Genomic DNA, 20,447 nt, shown 5'->3' on the forward strand with positions numbered 1-20,447 from the left:
GGTGCGCGGAGCGGCCGCCCCGGGCGCCGCTGCCGCCCCGGCCCGCTCCCCGCGGCTCCTTTTTCCTCGCTCCCCCTCGCTTTTTGGTGACTGGCGCGGCGCGGGCCGCGGAGCTCCGTGCGTGGCGGCGCCGCGTCCTGCCCTCGGGCAGGGCCGAGCCGCCGGTGCCCCCAGCCGGGAGCGCTGCGGCGCCTTCCCGAGCGGTGCTGCCGCCCGCCGCGGGCACCGGGGGCAGCGGGCGCGCGAGCTTCTGCTGTAGGCGAACAGACGTTGCAAGTGTGCGGTTTTTTGTTTTTTGTTCTTTTCCTTAGGAGCCATCAGATTTCAGTTTTACGCTCTGAAATAACTACTGATGGCAATAAACAGACTCACAAGGTGGAAGTTTGTTTCTCAAGAAGTTTAGTTTTTATCTGATACACTAAGATAGGCATTGGTAAATTCTTTATTTTGTATCCACTAATTAATGATCCAGCTGTTCACAGGAACAACTCACTGTGCTGGTATTTTGGTGGCAACCACTGCTACAGGCTTTCAGACTTGCTGAAATGAAAATCCTGCATACACATTTGTAAGGCATAATAAAACATAACATTAAAACCTGCATGCATGTTATGTTTAATCAAAGACAACTCTTAGGCATTTAAGTGGTGAGATATCTTACTTTAGGTTAGTTAAATAAACTGGTAGTAAAATGATTAATATAATCTGATCTCTTTCTAATAATAATAATAATAAAACACTCATGATTCTAAATAAAAGTTGTTTGGCCTAAATCTTTGCTATCAGAAAAGAGATATAGCATATCTGGGAACTTAAATTTATGTCTTGCATTGTGATAATTCTTTATGGGAAACTGTGTTTTAAAACAAATACAAGATATCCTTGGCAATGGATAGTCCTCAATAAAACAGAGTTTCTTGAATTTTCAGTTTTTGGTCTCAAATGATTAGTGTGTTCTCCATATAATAACTTTAGAAATCAGATTGAAAACAAATGACATTTATCTCTTCTTAGGCAAAAAAGTGAAAGAAAATAGATACACTGAAGCACTCTAGCCTAGCCATTCACTATCCGCTATTGAAAATCATGGGCTAGGGTGATGGAGTAAGTTGATCAGGTTCTAGTCTTAAAACTGAGCCAAAATTCTCTTAGTAATTCTTCAAGCTATCATGAGAGCATGGGGACGTTTTCTTCCGGTCCCTTTCTTCTGATATGCATCCTTGTTTATTAACGTGGTAATAGGCAGTGTCATTAAACATTTGTGCTTTACAGATGTTCAATGAGTTATGAATGATTATGGTCAAATATAGGCTGGATTTATTTTGCATTGTAATAAGGTCTGTGTTTCAGCCTACGAAAGTTTCAACTTACGTATATTTTTGGAAGATGTTTTTAAAATTATTGTTTAAAATATTAGTCAAGGATAACTACAAGATCCAAGCATAGAGCAGTCAGGCATATTTTAAAAGAGCAACAGGTCTACTTTAGTCAAAGAATATCCACTCAGAAGTATATCTTTTCTTTCTTCTAGATGGGAATTATACAATACTATATCAGATGAATATTTTGAGTGAAGGTATATGGTGCAGGGAGATAATTTTTGTCCAGACGGTTTGAGTTTCATTTATTTCAGAGTTTGAAGTTGCATGTTGCTCATGGCAAATTAGGTAGTGTTCTGGTTAAGCCTCTACACTGTCAGGGCTGAAGTTTGTTCCTGTTGAATGCATAAGCTCCTACTGATCTCAATGAGAGTAAAAGCAATTTTCTCATCATTAATATAGCATCTGCTAAGTTACTCTCATTTTTTGCTTTTGTCATATCTAATAATATTCTTATCTTCAACTTCTCTTTCTCTTTCTCTCTCTCTCTCTTTTTTTTTTTTTTTTTTGACCTGCTAGAGCCGTCCTGTTCCAGGCTTAGTATCTCCCATTGCCTTCTTTTGCAATCTTTGCATTTGTCTCTGTACAATACTACTCTAAGTGTAATCAGATTTAGTGATAGAAAGAAGAAAATTGAGCTTTTTTATCTGGAAATGTCAGCTCAATGTAAAACCTAATCAAAGATGTTGATTCTTTTTTAATTTTAAAATGAACTTTTTCATAAAGTTAGAATTTTTTTCCATTTTGTTGTTTTTATTGTTTTTTTCTGCCTTTCCTTTAACAGAGCTACAACTAAGAAATATTTTATTCCTTTAATGGCAGTCTTTTACCAATGTGATAGAAAGACTCATTCCAAACATCCTTTAAGTGCTTCATACTCTTTAGGCTTTCACTGTCATCCCGCTTAAACTTCTCCAATTCTATTGAATGTGATTTGCATGTGTGCAGTCTGATCCTTCACTCATGCCTGTTTGAGGAAAGTGTAACTTTGTTGTTACACCAAGGTAAAACTGGTGTGGGGTCAAATCAGGGCCATATAATTTTGGGGTGTTTGATATTCAACACAGCTCATTAAGTTCCTTCTCTCTCTTTGTACATCTTCGTAGTTCTGCCTGGTAAGGCATTAAACCTGCACTGGTTAAAAAAAGAATCTCATTGAGTTTAATGGGTGCTTTTGCCTCAAGGGCTGCGGCAGGATAGGTGTCTTAGTTCCTCATAACCTTCATTTGTAACCATGGCCAGGAAGAAAAAAAAAAACAACAAAAACTTAGTTCAATGAGTTGCCTTACATTCCCCCTGCTTTACGGTTATATTCCTTTGATTTGTTTCCTCTCCCCTCACCCACATTGAAGGCTGTGATTGTTTTTGTTTTTCTTAATTTTTTTGCACACTACCTATACCAATTAACTGCCTAATTAGTTTTATCTGCGCTACATGGATGCAGTGAATTTGTAAGAGAATTTCACAAGCAAGTAGTTTTTTAGTGAGTTTAAAGTAAATAGAGTTTTAAAGACCTATTTTTATATTCAATATAAAGCACAAATGTGCAGAAAGTGTAGAAAGACTTACAAAAAGGGAAACAAAAGTTCGTAATATTTCATGTATAAAAATAATACCTTCTTTGGGTTGTGATTCTCTTAGAAAACCCAATACTTATGCCAGTGCAAAGATAGGAATATTTTAAAAACTCTTAGAAAATTGTGATTGACAGCAATTTCAAAGGAATGACTTCTGTAGATACAAGGAAACCCCTAAAGCAATATAGATAAGAAGGGGTGAATGGTTTTCAATGATGAACAACCTGGAAGTGTGAGAATGGAGGTTTCAATCCTTATTAATTAATCAAGCTTCTTCTTTTGTGGTTAGTTACAACATCTAGATTTTCTGTGAAGTGAAATCTTGAAGGGTGAAAAACCATAAGGGAGACAGACTGATTCTAAAACTTGCATATATTTAGAAAAAAATTTCATTTAGAATAGTAATTTCTTAACTATGGTGTTAAATTTTGTTAACTCCCACTTCTAAGAAAATCAAGACAGTGATTTACTGCTTGAAGAAATTTGATCAAATAATAAAGATTAATCCAGGAACTCCCATTGTCACAATTTGTTTTTGTTTCCATCGTCCTGCTTATCTCCAAAACCAACTTGCCTCAACTCCTGGCTAAACCAGGGAGAAGAGTTATATGCCATTGTTAGTTCATTTACAATTTGTATCTGTTTTTTGCTCTTGTATATATGTTGGCGTTTTGGAGTCTTTACATAAATGCTGTGATACTTTTTTTCTTCTTTTTATTTTTTTCTGGTGGGCTGTTTTAAAATGGAGGCCTATTTTTCAGTGTGGAACTTTTGATGATTACAACATTTCAGTGATGTTGCATGATGGCCACAGGTGGGGGAAATTGAATGTTTTAGAGCAGTTTTTCAAGCATGACACTTTTAAAATATGTAATTTCAAAGACTTTTGAAGGCCACATGAAATTAGTTTTCATAGCCACTCCAGGTCTTGGGGGGAAAAGCTGAAAAGTACTTTTGTTTAGAAGTCTGAGTGATGGTGGGGGGGAAACCTTTTCTTGAGGTTTTTGCATGCCAGTGTACGGCCTATTGCTGTGAGAGAAGGAAGATGGTAAGGCTGCTTGAGGCAATGCACTGGAGGACAAAGTGTTTTCTAGCACTAGAAAAAGAAAATGCATGGCAAAGTTTTGTCTTCTAGTAGACTATATAGCATGCAGAGTTTAGTATGTGTCAAAACAGTGTATGACATTGCTGTATCAAAGTTGTAAAATTAAGCATTATTTATTGAAAACTATGTATTTTTTTTGTAAAAACCTGATCACCTAGAGGATTAATATCAGTGACTTGTGCTAGTGCTACAAACTTAACCAGCTTCTTTACTACAGTACTTGATATGCAGTGTTAATGCTCAGGGTTGAAACCAGTCCACTCCAATGTCTTTTTTTTGCAAGAGTTTTTAAATAAAGGAACAACATAATGCAATTGTTCAAAAGACTCTAATAAAATTGTGTGATCAATCTTCCTATGTGTTTTTATGTGGATTTTTTCCAATGTTGCATTTGCTAAATGCAGTCCAGCTATTGTAGTGAATCCATTCTTCGTTCTGTGGGCACCCAGAACTTCTAGTCGATGGGAATGTTATGTCTTTCAGAAAAACCTCAGCAAATAGTTATGGTCAAGGTAGCATGTACAGAGGGTAAGTGCTCTTCCGGGCAAGCCTGAGAGACACTGAAACAGAAAATGAGCCAATTAACTTCCTTTTCTTCTGATTAATACTTCAGATAAAACAGTAAAGTATTTTATGATAAACATTTTAGATGTTGCTTTAAAGCTGACCATAAAAGAACAAAATGAGATGGATTACATGCCAGCAAACCCCATTTCTCTCTGTGTCTTTTTCTACAAACAATTTACCACTTAAATGTATTTTGGCATAGAAAAAAAATGTTCTGTATTGAGATTCTAGATATGAGAATGTTTTTATGAGAACCGTGTATTCAATTCTTAGAACTATAAAAAGGTGTTTTTAATGTGTTTATGTGGTGGAAGTTTGTTGTATATTAAATATGTTTTTTATAGAAATGATGGAGTTATATTGTTACAAATTCAAATTTGTGTTTAACACAAGGCATCTATTGCTGAAATTAACCTTCCAGAGCTCTCTCTTGTACACAAATCACCATATTCAAAAAAAAAAGAAAAAAAAAAAAGCAAGGCATGCATCTCCTTTGCTTGTATTTAATGTCTGTACTTTTGCAAGTTAACATAGGAATGAAAGTTAACATAGGAATGATAATACCTTCTTCCCCACCTGGGGGTGGTGGGTTACTCCTAGTAACCAGGAAATAGAAAAATTCTAATTAGCTTCAGCTTTAGCTCATATAAGTCTTTAAAATTCGAAACAATCAATTCACCAAATAAAAGTCCCAGATGCACAGTTCTTCCCATTGTTCTTGTTGTTTCCTTATTCCAACACAGTTAGCTGAGTAACTTCTCTCACCAAAAAGCACTTCTTGGATGACAAGTAATTATTTCTATTTAACTTACCAAACTTAATGAGAACACCGAAAGCAGTATATATAATTTCAAAAGTCTGTTCTCCCAGTAATAAGTTATTATTTATGTATGGAGATGTGTAACACTGTGATGTGACATAACGGCTTGACTTTGGCACATCACAGAAAAGATAAGTACTTTAAGCAGGTCATTCTAAATTAGTGAAGTAAAATCTTTATATCCAGCCATCTCACCACTACTCTTTCTGTACATAGCAAAAAGGTTTCAAAAAAGCTTTCTGAAGTTATTTTAGAAGATTTTGAACAATGTATTGAGAGTAGCCTCATGATGTTTTTTATTCCTGTAAAGCTTGTTTGTTCAAGCCCTGTTGTATATGACCAAAGACAAACTATAGAAATCTTTCAGAACAGACTAAGATCATCTCTGTTATCTAAAATGTCACTAAGCTGAAGTCTTATGTTTGATTCTTCCAAAATGAGAAGTGTCATCCACCACAGTGGAAAGCTGAGTTTCTCTTTTGATATATCAGGTCCCATTATTGTCAGAGGCAATTGCTGCTTTTCACGTTGGGGATCTTTCCTATCCAGGGCTTGAAAGTGTTTTTGGTAAGCCACAAGTTATTACATCTTAAAACTATGATTTTGGAGGTATTGTGTGGCTTGGGTGTTGGCTCAGTTTTGTATGAAAGAAGGGGTAGAAGCATGTGCTTGGGGAAAAGAAGATAAGCATTTTCTTGGCATTTGGGTTTTGATGAGTATGTTCTCAAGTGTGAATGTTAAGTCTAGCCCTAGAAGAAATACATGAAAACATGGGGTGTAGGTAACACAGACCCACACAGCTCCCCAAGCACATTTGTGTCATTAAAGAGATAGCGCAAGCACATATGTATGTAGCTGTGTTTTCATTAAAATGCTTGCTGGCTATTACTCTAATGGCTTAAATGTTGTGTCCATTAAAATTTCTACTTCAGGGTCTTAAGAACTTCATAAGAATTTCATCTGTTGGACTTACAGTGTTATTACAGGAATTCCATAAGTTTTAAAATACTCTTTTTTATAGCCTATTAAAATTCTAGTAGAATAAAAAATTCCCAAATATCTCCAGTTTTAGAAATGAAAGTACTGACTATAGTCAGAATAAAAGAATCTTAGCCCTTTCCCTTGAAATGTGGCATTTCCATTTATTGGCATTACTTTGGCATTTACATAAGTCAAAGCATCTATGAGATATCACTTTTTCTACAACCTTGAAAATTCAGTTAAAAGTTGAGAATTACGGTTGTCTTCAGCCAAAATTGTATGTATACTTTAAAGTTTTACTTTCTCACATTATAATGTTAAGAAATATGGAAGGGTGCATAAGGAATGAAGCAGCACTCATGCGCAAGCAAGCCCAATATGCAGTTTGAGAAATATGCAGCAAAAAATTTCTAAATCTCCCTCATAAAAGTTACATTGTTTCATATTAATGTAGCATCTTGGCATTTCATATGCATAAATAATTTGTTTTTCTGTGACACCAAATGTGCATCAAGTTAAAACTCTGCAATATCTTTATGTGTGTTCAAACTGCATTTTCAAGTCAGTACTATAAATAAGATCTGCTATTTTGGACCTAATTGTTCGTAAAATAGCTCTATACCTGCACCCAGCCATACTCGCTGAGACACAGTTTGTCTGCATGTCCTTAGTGTAATAATATTCCCTAACTCTCTGTAAAGCCCGCCTTTCATTCACCTAATTTCATCTCATTCACCTTGTTCATTGAGCTTTAGCTCTCATATATTTTAGAGATCCGAAGCAAACCACTTCCCCGACAGTATCACTACTGTGCATATGTTTTCATTCTCTTTTCCAGGGTAGAAAAAGATCAGCCCTAATTCCTCTGCAAATCAGCAAGAATTGTTCACCTTACACCCATTTATGCCCTTGGAAACTTCCACTGTTATCTCTTTTTCAGTCTGTGGTCAGCCATAGCCTAAAACAAGCTGTGCAGTCCTCAGCTATGTGTTGTCATCCATCAGCTGTGGGTTATCAAAGCCCATAGTTCTGCTGGCAGAATGATTCATGTAAAGTYAACTACACTTATGAAAACCACCTACTTAAACTGTTGAAACTAACCATCCTGATTTTGCCTGAAGTGGATATGTATTGCTCCACAACGAGAATAGTTGAGTAGAAGTGTCTGTAAAAGGGTAAATAATAATAGCAACAATATCCCCCGCCCCTCATTTGAAATTTGAATCTTCATGTAGCCATGAGGACCTGAGACTTTTACTCCAGTCCCAAAGAGCTTTTGTGACCTGACATTTGTGTATTTTTTTTTGCTGTATCCATTGGTCAGACATAAAGTATTGTCTTTTTCCACAAACATATCATGCATTTGGAAGACAAGCAAAGATGATATCAAAGTAACATACAAATAGAAGTTATTTACAATAATACCAAAGGCATCTGAGAAGACTAGGGCAATAGATTTTCAACAATACTTATTCCTGCTTTTCCTACTGCAATCTCCCTCCAGCCTTTTCCTGAGCATGTATTTTATATCTAGATGGGTAGATACAGATATTGATATATATCACAGTCTTTCATGCACAAATATAGTTAAAAATGTTACTAAGGCTGCAAAATGATGCATGCAAAGTTAAAAAACAATGCAGGAAAAGTTGCATTTGCAACCTTATTCAGATCCTTTTAAATAAATATACTAATCTGAGGCACGTGTAACAAGTGATACAGTGCCTAGAAATTAGGCTTCTGGCTGCAGCTGAGCATTCACACTAGCTTTATGAACTCAGCCTTCATGCTGTCTGAGGAGCTGTCTACAGCTAAGACTGTACAAATGGGATGTGTTTGGTGTTTCAGATGTGGACACCAGACTCAGGATTTCACATTAGACGACTCTGTCCACTCAAGGTCAAGAGATTTTGTAGTTTAATTCTGACAACAGAGGACAAACTGTTTCCACTGGTATGGTATCCTGCAGGTTAGAGCTCATGAAATCGAATGCACAGTGAAGAAATAGAAAGCACATTTATACTAGTAAATTAAAACAGAGCCAAAACACAGTGCAGGCACTGGGAGTCGGTTGTCTGATTGTTAAATTGTTAGAAAAATCCTTGACATGGTTTTGGCTGGTGAATGCTAGCGCTCTTCCAAAAAATCAGTGGAACAATTTGGAAATTAGCATGGGCCAAAGATCATTCCCAATAGGCAGTTTGGATTCAGCCACTCTGTTTTGGAAGGTAAGAGAGTTTAATAGCATAGATGTGGCCAGATCATGCCTGCTGGCCTCAGAACCAAGGAACAGACCCTGGTGTAATTTGCTAGTATAGATGCAGCTATAGATTGCAAACCCTGCTTCTACAGGGCTTTGACCATAAGGCCTCTATAACTTTGAAGAATGCCTTAGCCTCAACGTATACAATAGCCTAGGAGGGAAGGTGTCACCACCTGGCTAGGACTGGAATGCAGAAGTTATGAAGCCAAAGGCAAAGCAAAAAGGAATTTGCCCTAAAACACTTTCTACTATATTACTGAACCATACTGTGTCTTGGTATATACAGTGTCAGTTCTGTCGCATTTCCACTTATGTGGGGACCCATCTTTGACCAGAGATGGGTAGAATGAGACTATGGCCACATTTTTTTTTTTTACTGGAAAATTTGTGACAGAATTTAGGATGAGGACGTTTTTCCAGCTATTAAAAATAATGACAGTTTACACTGCAGTGCCTTCACTCCCAAGAATCTGAAAGCACTTTACAAATATTATTGGTCAATTTTGTGCTCCTCATGTAGTCAAAACACCTACTGAAATCAATTGTAGAATCACTTCTATTGAATCTCCTCCAACTGTAGAGCTGAGTGAGAGTTTTATATGTTGAACAGCTGTAGAATTGGAGCCTTGAAATTGCTATTTAAATTATACATAAGAATCATACAGTGTATGTTCTTCTAGCACTCTCACAGTTTAGTTTAGATAATATTTTCATAAACTGCACTGTTAGGAAAAGAAATCAATCCATCTGGACTAGATAAGAGGGAATCATTAAGCATTTTTCCTACTTAAATATTAACATAATTTAGTAAAATTGATTTAATGTCCTGAAAATGGAATGCTCCCTTGATCAGCACATCAGTGTTATGGTCTAACCTCAGTGATTAGTGAATCACAAAAAAGTCCCTGCTTCAAACATAGATTTTTTTTTTTTTTTTAATGCTGAGGATAAGAGATAAAACTGAAGCTAGAAAAGCGTAAAGGAGGATACAGGATTCAGACTCCTTTGGATTATTCCAGTGATGAAACAAAATGGTATCTGCAATGCTCCAGATCTCATACCTTTTCTGACATTGAATAGTTTCTTCCTCCATGCATGTTTCACTGGTATTAATCACAGAATAAATCATCACAGAATAAATGTCATCTAAATTTGAACAAAAGTATGAAAATTTGAATGAGAAACTCTAGTGTAGGTAGCAGGAAAAACAGAGCAGGGCAGGCTTGACTTAGGGAAAAAGGAGACAGGAGGAAAACAACAGAGTTAAAGAGGTAGAGAAAGACAAGCCAGACAAGTTATCTACAAACAGGCACTCATCGAGCTCTATCATCTCTATTTTTTCAGCAGCTAGAACTACAAGATGGCTGCATCAACCGGATAATTTCCAGAATGTCCTGAACACTGGGCAGCTGGGTAGCTGCCTCTAGCTGCTGCCAGGTCCATCAGCATCAGTTCTAGTAAAACTGCATTTCTGAGAAATGAATATGCCCCGGACACTGGCCAGCAAGATGTGCTGTGGCTGTCTGGTGTCACCCCAGGCTTTGCAGTAACGGATTATTGGGCAGCAATGGGATGCGTGCCAACCCCAGTTTCCACAACTGGGCAGTTTGTGGTTAGAGAGTAGACCCCAGAGCGAGAAGGTGATGTCTCTGGAAACTAAAACTTGGATCTACAAGGGCAGATGAAGAGAACATGCAGTCCGGCAGCCATGTGGTATTCCCAGTCAACTCTTCTAGCCACCAGCAGTGACTGTAGGGCTGTGTGTCCCCTCCACACTGCGGTCCTCTGCAATGAGATCTGCAGCCCCAGGGCTGTGCCCCCTGCCTGCCACCAAAATTTTCCTTATTTGCCATTTCAAGAGAAACTTAGTTATGAAAACTGATGAAAAATGAGGGTGCCATATTTTCTTTGGATGCAGCTTGGTACAGCTCTATTTGATTCTCTGGGATCAGTTAACCAGCAATAAGGTTAGAGCAGCAGATTTGTTCCATGGTATCCTAGAGTAAAGGATTCGATTAACATGAAAATAGCTCTCTCTGGTCACACCCAGAAAGTCACTTTGTATGAAATTGGAGACAATGTCTATTGAATAATGACCTGGTATTGAATGAGGATTCCCACTACTGTAGGATTAGTAGGCTTAACCATTAGCAAATTTCACAAAATGCTAATAAAATATTTATTTGGCTATTACTTTTCTTGACCTATTAGTTGAGTTCACTAATGGATTCAGGCTTCCCAGACAGAAATATACATTTATTTGAAGCTTAGCTAGCTATTTTCCACAGTGGTGATACATGCAATTTTCTGTTATGTATATTTTACTTCATAAAATCAGGGATAAATATATAATGTTATGAATATTTAATGAGAAAAACACACATCAATTTGAACTCAAATATTATCAGGTGTAAAGGATCTAAAATAGATTTTAACTGGTTAGACCAAGGACCACCTGTTCAGGATACTGTATCAAAAATCTGATACTACTTACTGTATGTCTCATATTAGAATGTTGTCTAGTCAAATTTGTACTCCCTAAATAATTCTATGATTTTTTTCTCTCTCTTAAATTCTCCTTTAAGAACCTTTTAATGGATCTTGAGTCTGAGATTCTCTCCATGCATACCACTCCCATTCATATTAATGGTATTTTTGCATGTAAGAGGAGCGGGATGTTTGAGCTGATATATTTCAAGAAGGATTTTTGAAAAAGATTTTCTTGGAGCTAAAATTCAGAAATCCTTTATGGAAAATATAAAGGAGCCAAGTATAAAAATGTTATTAAAAGGCATTTTCAATTTAATTATACTGACTGCTGTTTAAAGTAGACATTTAGTTCCAGCTATACCTGATGTCTCTATATGTTACACCAGCAGAAAAGGCATTTTAAAAAGTCTGACTCCAACATAAATTTTGCCAAGACCCGAAGCAGAGGGAATGTCTCCCTCCTGCACCACAGGCAGGGTAGCAATGAAATAAGAAATGTTTTCTCCAGGGGGGAAATCATATTTTGCATTAAGGACTTTTACATTAAGGACTAGGCACCAATTCCCAGCTCATCAAAGCTAGCAGGGGCTGGAAGTCCTCTTTGCCTCATGGGAAGTGCTTGCAACCGGCACAACTGGGAGGGTAACGCATGGGATAGATTTCCCAGCACACCGCAGAAAAGTAGATTGTCTCCAGCATATAGAAAGATGCTCTAATTGCTTTTTTGTTTTCCTCCTTTCTGGTAACTTTGTAATATCATTCAAAGATTTACATATTTCATGTGTGTAATAAACAGAATAAAAAGTAAATAAAATAACAATAAAAATGTAACTATTGACCCCTTAATGAGAAAAGCAGATATTTAACAACCCCTCCCTTCCCCCCTTTTTTTCTTTTCCTTTGGGAAAGTAAGAGTGGGAGAAGGTATGTATATATATATATATATATATATATATATATATATATTTTCCCCATGTTTGTCTTCTCCAATTTTTAGGCTACTAGCTTTATTTCATGCTCTCACTTCCTTTGGAGATTAAACTCTCCAAAGACAAGTGGTAGCCATCAGAGATGTAAAGTATTATGGGAATATGTTGCATACAAAGCTATAAGTGAATGACACAAGCAGAATAGTTTGTCTGTGATCTGAAATATCAGTAATAGACAAAACAAACTTAAAATAATTTTGTAATTCATCTTTCTTTTTCTATAAATGTATATTTTGAGAAGATGCCTCAGTGGCAGCTGATATAAATATATACACAAACTATATGCACTACTTGAGAGGAATGAGAAACAGTAGAAGGTGAGACACATTGCTGCCTTTTTCCCTGGAGTGCAGCATGTGAAATACATGAGAAAGATGACATCATTCACAGAAGGGACTGGATTCACAGACATACTATAAATAAATCATTCAACAAAATGAAGAACCAGCAAAAGGGACAGCTGGAGTCATATTCTTAAAAATGTATTATTTACCCAATAATCTGGATCATTTCCTTCAGTCTTTCCAGTTTCTCAGGTAAATGTAATAAGCATAGTCATCTAAAAAAACAACAACAAAAGACCCACTTGTTTATATTTCTTTCTTTAGATTTATGGTTAACTTTGTAGAGAACAAAATTAAATAAACCCAACTATATAGGCACTTTCATATATCATTTTAATAGGGCCATAGATGATTATGCTTTTTTTTCCCCCCAAAACCAAAATGCAAATCCTCCACCTGGTCCCAAAGGATATGGGTGGGTGCTGAGGACGGGGCGCCCCATGGCAGAACGGGTCAGGCGCCGGGGGCAGAGGTGCGAGGTGTCTCTCGCACGAGCCCTCCCCGACCGCGGGGCGAGCCCTGGGAGTCTGCTCTCCCCCGCCGAAGTCAGCCCCCCCGAATACTCGCCAAAGGTCGGTCCCAAAAATCAGTTCGGGATCTAGATGCCTACATCCCTCTGACTTTCTGGGTTTGGGGCCAGGTCTGGACTGCCTGCGTCTGCCCAGGTGCCCACGGAGGAAGTTAAAGCACTTATATCTCTGGTGATTTGGCCCTCCTGGGCCACCGCGGGTGGTTAAATCACCAACTGGCTCCGTGCTGGGACACAAGCCCCCAAACACCAAAGTAGAGGCCACGCAACGTGCTTTGGGGAGCCTTGGTCAAGGGACCTGCACGGAAAACAGACCTCTACGTTTCCTGGTAATTCAGAACCATGACGGTTAAAGAGGGATCCGGTCACTATAAATGAGGGGAGTGACTACATTTAGTGCTAAGTTGCATCATTCACATAGTTCCTTGCTGGCAGGATCATGCTTCCGAGAAGTGGGAGACCTGTGTCCTGCGCCTTTCCTAGGCCACGGGTTTTGAATGTGGTCTCAGGAAACATCTGTGCTGCAGAGCGCTACAAATCCCCCTCTGTGCTGGGGAAGCTGGGCCATCGCGAGATTCATGGGGTCAGAGGAACCAAAATACATACACCAGTATTTACCATCTTATGGTTATTTGCATAAATCACAGCAGCATCAAAGAAATGCATCTTCCTCTTGGGGTAGAGGGTGATGAGATTCCTGTTTAAATTTAGTGCCTGTGGAAGTATGTTCGCAGCCGAGGCATCTGAGAATGCTCTGTCTCCTTCACAAATGAGCTTTACTGCTATTTACAGTGTTCGACTGAGTGCCAGAGACTGCAAGCTGGTGAGTGTAAAATAAATCTGGATGTGCACTTTGCTGAATTGGGACCTCAAGACTGCCTTCTAGTAGGTCCGCAGACCCTGATCATAGCAGGGACTAAACCTCTTGAGAAAATGCACAAATAATTTGATGATATAAATGGAAATTCTGGGTTTTTTTTTATTGGTTTTCTTTTTCTTTTTTACTTTATAGTGCACAAAGTGGTAGTTTTCTTTACATAGCTTAAGATTCAATTTTTCATCTTTTCTTTGTTCTTCCTTTTTATCCCTCAACTTTACCTTTATAAAAGACATGGAATAAAATATTCTTCCTCTTCCTTCATTCTTCTTGCTTTTTACAACTCTGTATATTTAAAAAACTCTCTAGTTCTGGAAAAGTGTAAAGCGACAGAAAAACGAAATTCTATAACTGTCCCTCTGTTACATTTTAAAAACTTTTCACCTTTTTGAAAAGTTATAGAGTGACAAAGTTACTGAGTTTCATTTTACTTTTTTTTTTCTTGACTTTTTCCAAAGCTGAGGAAGTTTTGAAAAGTTACAAAGTGTCAGAAGGAAAATGGAAAAAGTGAGAAAACATCCCAGACCCTTTTCATTCATTCATTCACCCAGGAGCAAAATAAAATAAATAAAGCAAAATAAAATAAAACAGTGTGAAAAGAGGAAAAAAAAACAAACAAAAAATCAAATATCTGTACATATATGAGCATAATAAAAGTGCAAAAGTTTAATGTTAAGAACAATTAGTTTTTTTCACTATAAAATGTTTAAATAAAAATATTTGTCAAGCCTTAACTGGTCTCTGTGGTACTAAGCAGTGCTTATTAAGAAGTATAGATATGATCTCTCCTGCAAAGAAATACTATCCTCTGGATTTGATTCCTTCCATCCAGCTCTTTGTAAAGCCCCCAACTACACTTATATTGTCCTAGTCATTTTTCGTAAGCACTGCTAGAGAAACTAAGCAGGAGAAGAAGGCATGTGAGGCAGATCTGTGTAGAAGCTTGAAAGTAATGGAAAGAAACACAAACCTGACATGTAAGATGACTGAGAGGTAAAGAATGAATTTCAAAAAAGGAAAAGGCTAATCAGGAGAATAAAAACATTTTTTTCAAAGAGAAGATGAAATACATGAATGACAATAAAGGCAGGACTGCAAGAATCAGCATGAGAAGATCAAGCCGTTAGCAAGGATTTTAGAAAGAGGAGTGAGAGGAAGAAAAGAGTCTTAGGGCTGACGTGTACTCAGGAATGACAGCATTTGGTGAGGGTCTGGCAGCGGGAGAAGGAAGAAAGTGGTGAATTTGTGTACTTGCCCATGTGTAGGAACGCTCTGGAGAAGTGATGTTTATATGGACCCCATGTATGGATGTAGCTGAATGAAGGGGCAGGAACTAAATGCTAAGACAAAGATTCCTTCCTCCGGAAGATCTTCACAGCTTTTCAGAGAAAATTAAAACAAAGCAGGTTTTGATAGATTTCAGTGCTCATACAAATCCTAAGTATAGAAAAATAGAAGGAAATGCATGTTAACCTTTACTTGGGCAGGACCAAGCGAACAACTATGCAGGCTTTCTCATTAGAGTATAAGATGTGACTTTTAAAACTTAACACACCTAAAGGAGTCTGTTCCTCAGGGAATCTCAAAAGAGATGATACACGTTCCCCACTTTGTGTGTGTGCGTGTGTGTACTGAGAAGAAGCTAGATAGAGGCACTCCTCTGAGACTTCATGTCCCTCACGCCACATGTATTTTTAGCCTGTTCTTCCTCCTCTGAGAGGGACCTGTCATAGAAGAGTCCAAAACGGACACAAAGCTGAAGTAGGTGGTTCCTACACAATCTGTATTATAGCATCTGCTGGAAAAGAAATGTCTGAGGAAAAGGATTAAAAAGGAAAGGATAAAGGCATGTCAGAAATGAAGAAAGACCGATGTGCCCATCACACTTGCTGGGCTCAGAAGGAAGCTCCTTTAAGTACTACAGCTACCTGGTAAAGCTGGACCAGACTTTGAGATGCTCTGACTTAGGCTGGGATTTGGTCAGGAACAACAGACCATTAAAAGTCCTTTCTGTTCATGGCAGCATTGCTTTGTGTTTTGAAGACAAGGTATATGCCCTTTAGATCAATGATTCCTAAACTCTTTTTTTCTGTTTTTGCACCCACCACCCTCTCCACTGCCAACCACATTTCTGTGGTGTTCATGAACCCACTAATCCTAACTGCTCGTAGCTGTGACCTGCAGTTTGGGAATCACTGACTTGGACAGTTATAGATATTTTTCACGTGTTATTCTCAAGAAAATGAGTTTATCTACCTATTTGGGGATAAATTATTGAATTAGGATAAAATAGAATTAGTCTCTATGTTTGCTTGTGCTATCCACATATCCCTCATGTACATTACATGCAAACGATACTCCTTCTAATTGACATATGAACAATTTATGGATCTCTCTACTAGATATGCCATTAATAAAAACTGTGTAAACTCTTGGGCAAATTTAATACTAGAATGAAACTGATAAATTAGAGGGAACTCAGAGAAGTACAATGGAGAGGATAAAGAAACTGGAAAAATTGATTTACAAGGAAAGAGATGAAGAAATCGATATATGTTTAGATTGACCAAATGAGAATTAAGATGGGTATGGTAACAGATCACAATTATTTGCAAAGCGGAAATACCAGGACTGAAAGGAATGATTTATTTTGGCACAGGAATTATATGTAAGCATGACAGGATGAAACTTAACACTAGACCCGTCAACCTACTAGATGAAGGGAGATCTGTAACCACTTCTATTAAAAACTAAATTTGACAGAGAACTATTCTAGGACAACATTCTCTACTGGCATGGACCATGATCAGATACATCTATCTTTGCTTTTATTTCAACAGTCCAAACCGATAAAATGTTGGGATATTTGTATAATATTATGTCCTTATTGAGATAGTATTGTATGGTAGTATGAATCAGTTTGAGTGGTCTGCTTAAGAATTTTATAGAGACTAATTTTATTCTGAGTTGCAGTAAATTGAAGAGGTATAATGATCCTGTCAAGGATTTCAGAAAAGGCAGAGAAACAACTGCTACCAATTTTTTTAGAGCAGGGGAAGAGGTGCTGGGTGTTGGTAGGTATGTTAGTTGGATTCCCTATGGTTTCTGGTGATCTCACAGTAATGTGAAAACAGTATTTAAATCCTAAATGGAAAATTGATGGATCTCAGTGGGAATGGGAAGTTCTTATAGTATTCTAGCTTTCTTACTTCTTTGCAGTGTGAGATGGTGAAACCACACTATTGCTGTCAAAGGCCAGGTTAACATTTAATAGCCCTGTAAAACTTTAAAGTTACTTTCAGAAAGTCTTAAAACATTGTTATAGCCTGGATTAAAATTCAATGAAACTATTAGGTTTAACCACTACCTTTCATTTAAGATAACTCTAAAAAGTCGTTAACCTCTTTTATGGAAGAAGGAAGCTGAAGTAATAGTAATGTCCAAGACTAAAACACAGGCACAGAACTCTGCCCAAGATGCAGGCAAATACAAGGCTGCTCAGGAATCTGCATTATTTAGAACAGATATGTTTGGATTTTGAAAAGCAAGGAGAAACACACAAACAAGGAAGAAAGCTTGACACAGCTTGAAAGGCTGCTGCTACATGGCCCTAGGGTCCACGCTTGCGTAGGTAGCATGTAGGGTGAGGATTTTTAGTGGGAAGCTGGCTAAATATCCTAATGACTGTGTCTGATGAAGTTTTTCTTCTGATTTGTCATGGCTGAGGAAACAGGATTATGTACCCTTTTTTTGGTAAATAATAATCACCATCACCAATTTTTCTTTCTACTTAAACTATAAGATATCAAATTTTACCTAGTAACTAATATCACTAATAGTGGTAATAGAATGAAAGTCCTTCCTTTCCTTTTAATCTCTCTATCCTTCTGTTTTAGCTGAGAGCTAATCTGTTCTAAATTGGACATATCGTACCCCAATAAAATTAATGAGAATAATTTAAATAAATAGTCATAAAACACATCTAATACAGTAATTATAGATCTGCTTCAGACCTTAGGGTAACTGGATAAGTGGAAACTCTTCTTTCTAGTTTTCTGGGGACACAAAACTGCTGGCAATAGCTTGCACAAGTGGCATGAGAGAAGAATTTTAAATACTGACCGTTATTGAAATTATTTTGACTTACGAATCTCCTCATAAGCAGGAATCGTTTCCCTAGCCAGAAGAGGTAAATAGCTTTTTATGTGTGCTGAATTTTCCATAGCACACTGTGCAGAGCCATCACATCAGAGTCCTGCATACATCGTTTTTAATTCTTCTGTTCAAGGCCTCTTGGCAAAAAGGGTTCTGAAAGCACAATATTTCCAGGACCTGCTCTCATGGCAGCTGGAATTCTCCTCTGGGAGCTCAGGACATAGACAAAATATTTTGGGAGATCTACTTGCAACTGTTAAAAAGTTGAGCTGGCTGCTCTTTGTTGTCCCTCACCTCAAGATTACAACCTCGACAACAGTACTGACATAGGTCAGTTTAGCATACCTGGTCTTATCCAATACAAAATCAATTGAATGCATTTAGTTTGTTGCTGAAAGAGACCTCCTTCTAGCAGAGGGAATGTACCTCACAGTGGCAGATATTCTTCAGCATCTCAGATTGTAGAACTGACCAATGTGAAAATCATTTTACTATTGGGAAAGCATGCAAAACTGTTTTGTGAGGTACCACATGATAACAGAAATGTAATCCCAGTATGCACAGCATCTTTTTGGGGATCTCATTCTAAATCATTATGAGTTTCCAAGGCATGGTTTGCATTCTTTTCACCTCCCCCGTCTCCATTAAATTCAAAATCAAGTCCAAAATCACAGCTTATGTCATCTATTAATGCCTAACATAATGGTTTACGTTTTTCTTCAGAAATCCTCCCAGTTGTGCGGTGTTCAGGATAATTTCAGTGTAGTTTTAATACCATGGGCATATCTTTTTTTAGAGTTGGGGGGCACATTAAACCTGTAAGACTCAGGGAGGTCTCAGTCACTGCAGCTGTTGGTTCCACCATGCATCACAACTCACACATTAATTACCAACTTGTTGCTAAAAAGGGACCAAAAACTTAAGTCCAAGATAATGCAAAGGATTCACCAGTCATATGCCTCTTCATGTGCTACACTTCTGTCAGGAAAGATGGGGAATGTGAGAGACCTTATTTAATTCCACCTGATGCCAAACTGAGAAAATAACACATAGAAACTGCACTGACTTCATATAGAGGTTTGGGATGAATTTCCTTCTTCATTGAAAATGATAGTAAAACTCCTAATGGTTTAGATCATACTAGTATTTATTTCATCCTTATTTTTTAAATCACTCTAATGAGTTCTTTTTGTTAGATGCCATCTCTTCTTTGCCTTTAAAGGACAAAGTGGTTGTCCTTCAGGGTATCATTCATCTCACTTTAGCCATGTAAAAGTTAGAGGTGCATCATTCAGGATGCTTCATGTGAAAAGTGGTACCTAAAATGAATACACTGAATTGTCCTCTGGAGGGTGATAATGGAGTCTGAGGTGACTAGAGCGGATGTCTAGATATTAGATCATTAAAGAAGGTGAGATGAATCCCATCTTATGATTATAGTGATTAGTTTAATATTAAAAACTAGAAAAAATATGGTAAGCAATGAGACCTGTATTGTGAAATATCAAGCCCAAGGCTGATAAATAACTAACAATATGTTCATCAAAGCAAGGGAAATTATTAAAACCTACCTTCTTGATTCAAAACCTAATTAATCCAATCAGATAGAATGTTAATATAACTTTACCCCTTATTCTGTGAAATCTTATCGTGACTCTGTACAATGACTCCCCTTTTTTGAAGAATGCCTTTCTCTGACACTCACCTTACTATTGCATGATAAGGCAGCTGTCTGTTATGCTTAAATATCTTGATGCTGGTGGCTTGTGTCTAAATAATATGCACAATGTATTTCCAAAAAAATATAATGGCTCAGGTGAATAGAAGCAAGCTTGCAAGGTAACACATGAACACATGGAAATCTGACAGGCTGCCTTAATTTGTCAGGCACTTGAAATACTGCAGTAAAGATTTTACTTTTGCATTTTTTTAGAGCTCACTGCAACATAATTTATTTAAATCTGAAAATACCCATGTGTGGTAGGTACAATGTAAGAGTGTTATTGTTATCAGTAATCTTTTGGTAACTGCTAATTAAACAGGAAATATGCCTTTGGCATTTCTACCTTCAGTTATCTGTGAATGATGTGCACAATCCCCTTAAGCTTGATTCTACAGAGCTTGACTTGTTGTCACTTCAACTCTCTATAATATTTTTGGTTGTCACTGAAAAGCTTTTCAGATGCTTCACAACAAGATAACATCACCTCAGAATCCACTACCTACTCAGTCTTTTTCTTTTTGTAACCGAAGTAAAATTTCACATATATATCTCCTTTGACTTTTGTTTTTAATGTCTCTGGCTTCTTTTCCAAGGACAGCATGGGTCTGGGATATTATGGTGGTTCTGATCTACAGGAACTTTTCAATC

Source organism: Apteryx rowi, unplaced genomic scaffold, assembly GCF_003343035.1.
Source record: "Apteryx rowi isolate R43461 unplaced genomic scaffold, aptRow1 scaffold_256, whole genome shotgun sequence".
NCBI lineage: Eukaryota > Metazoa > Chordata > Aves > Apterygiformes > Apterygidae > Apteryx > Apteryx rowi.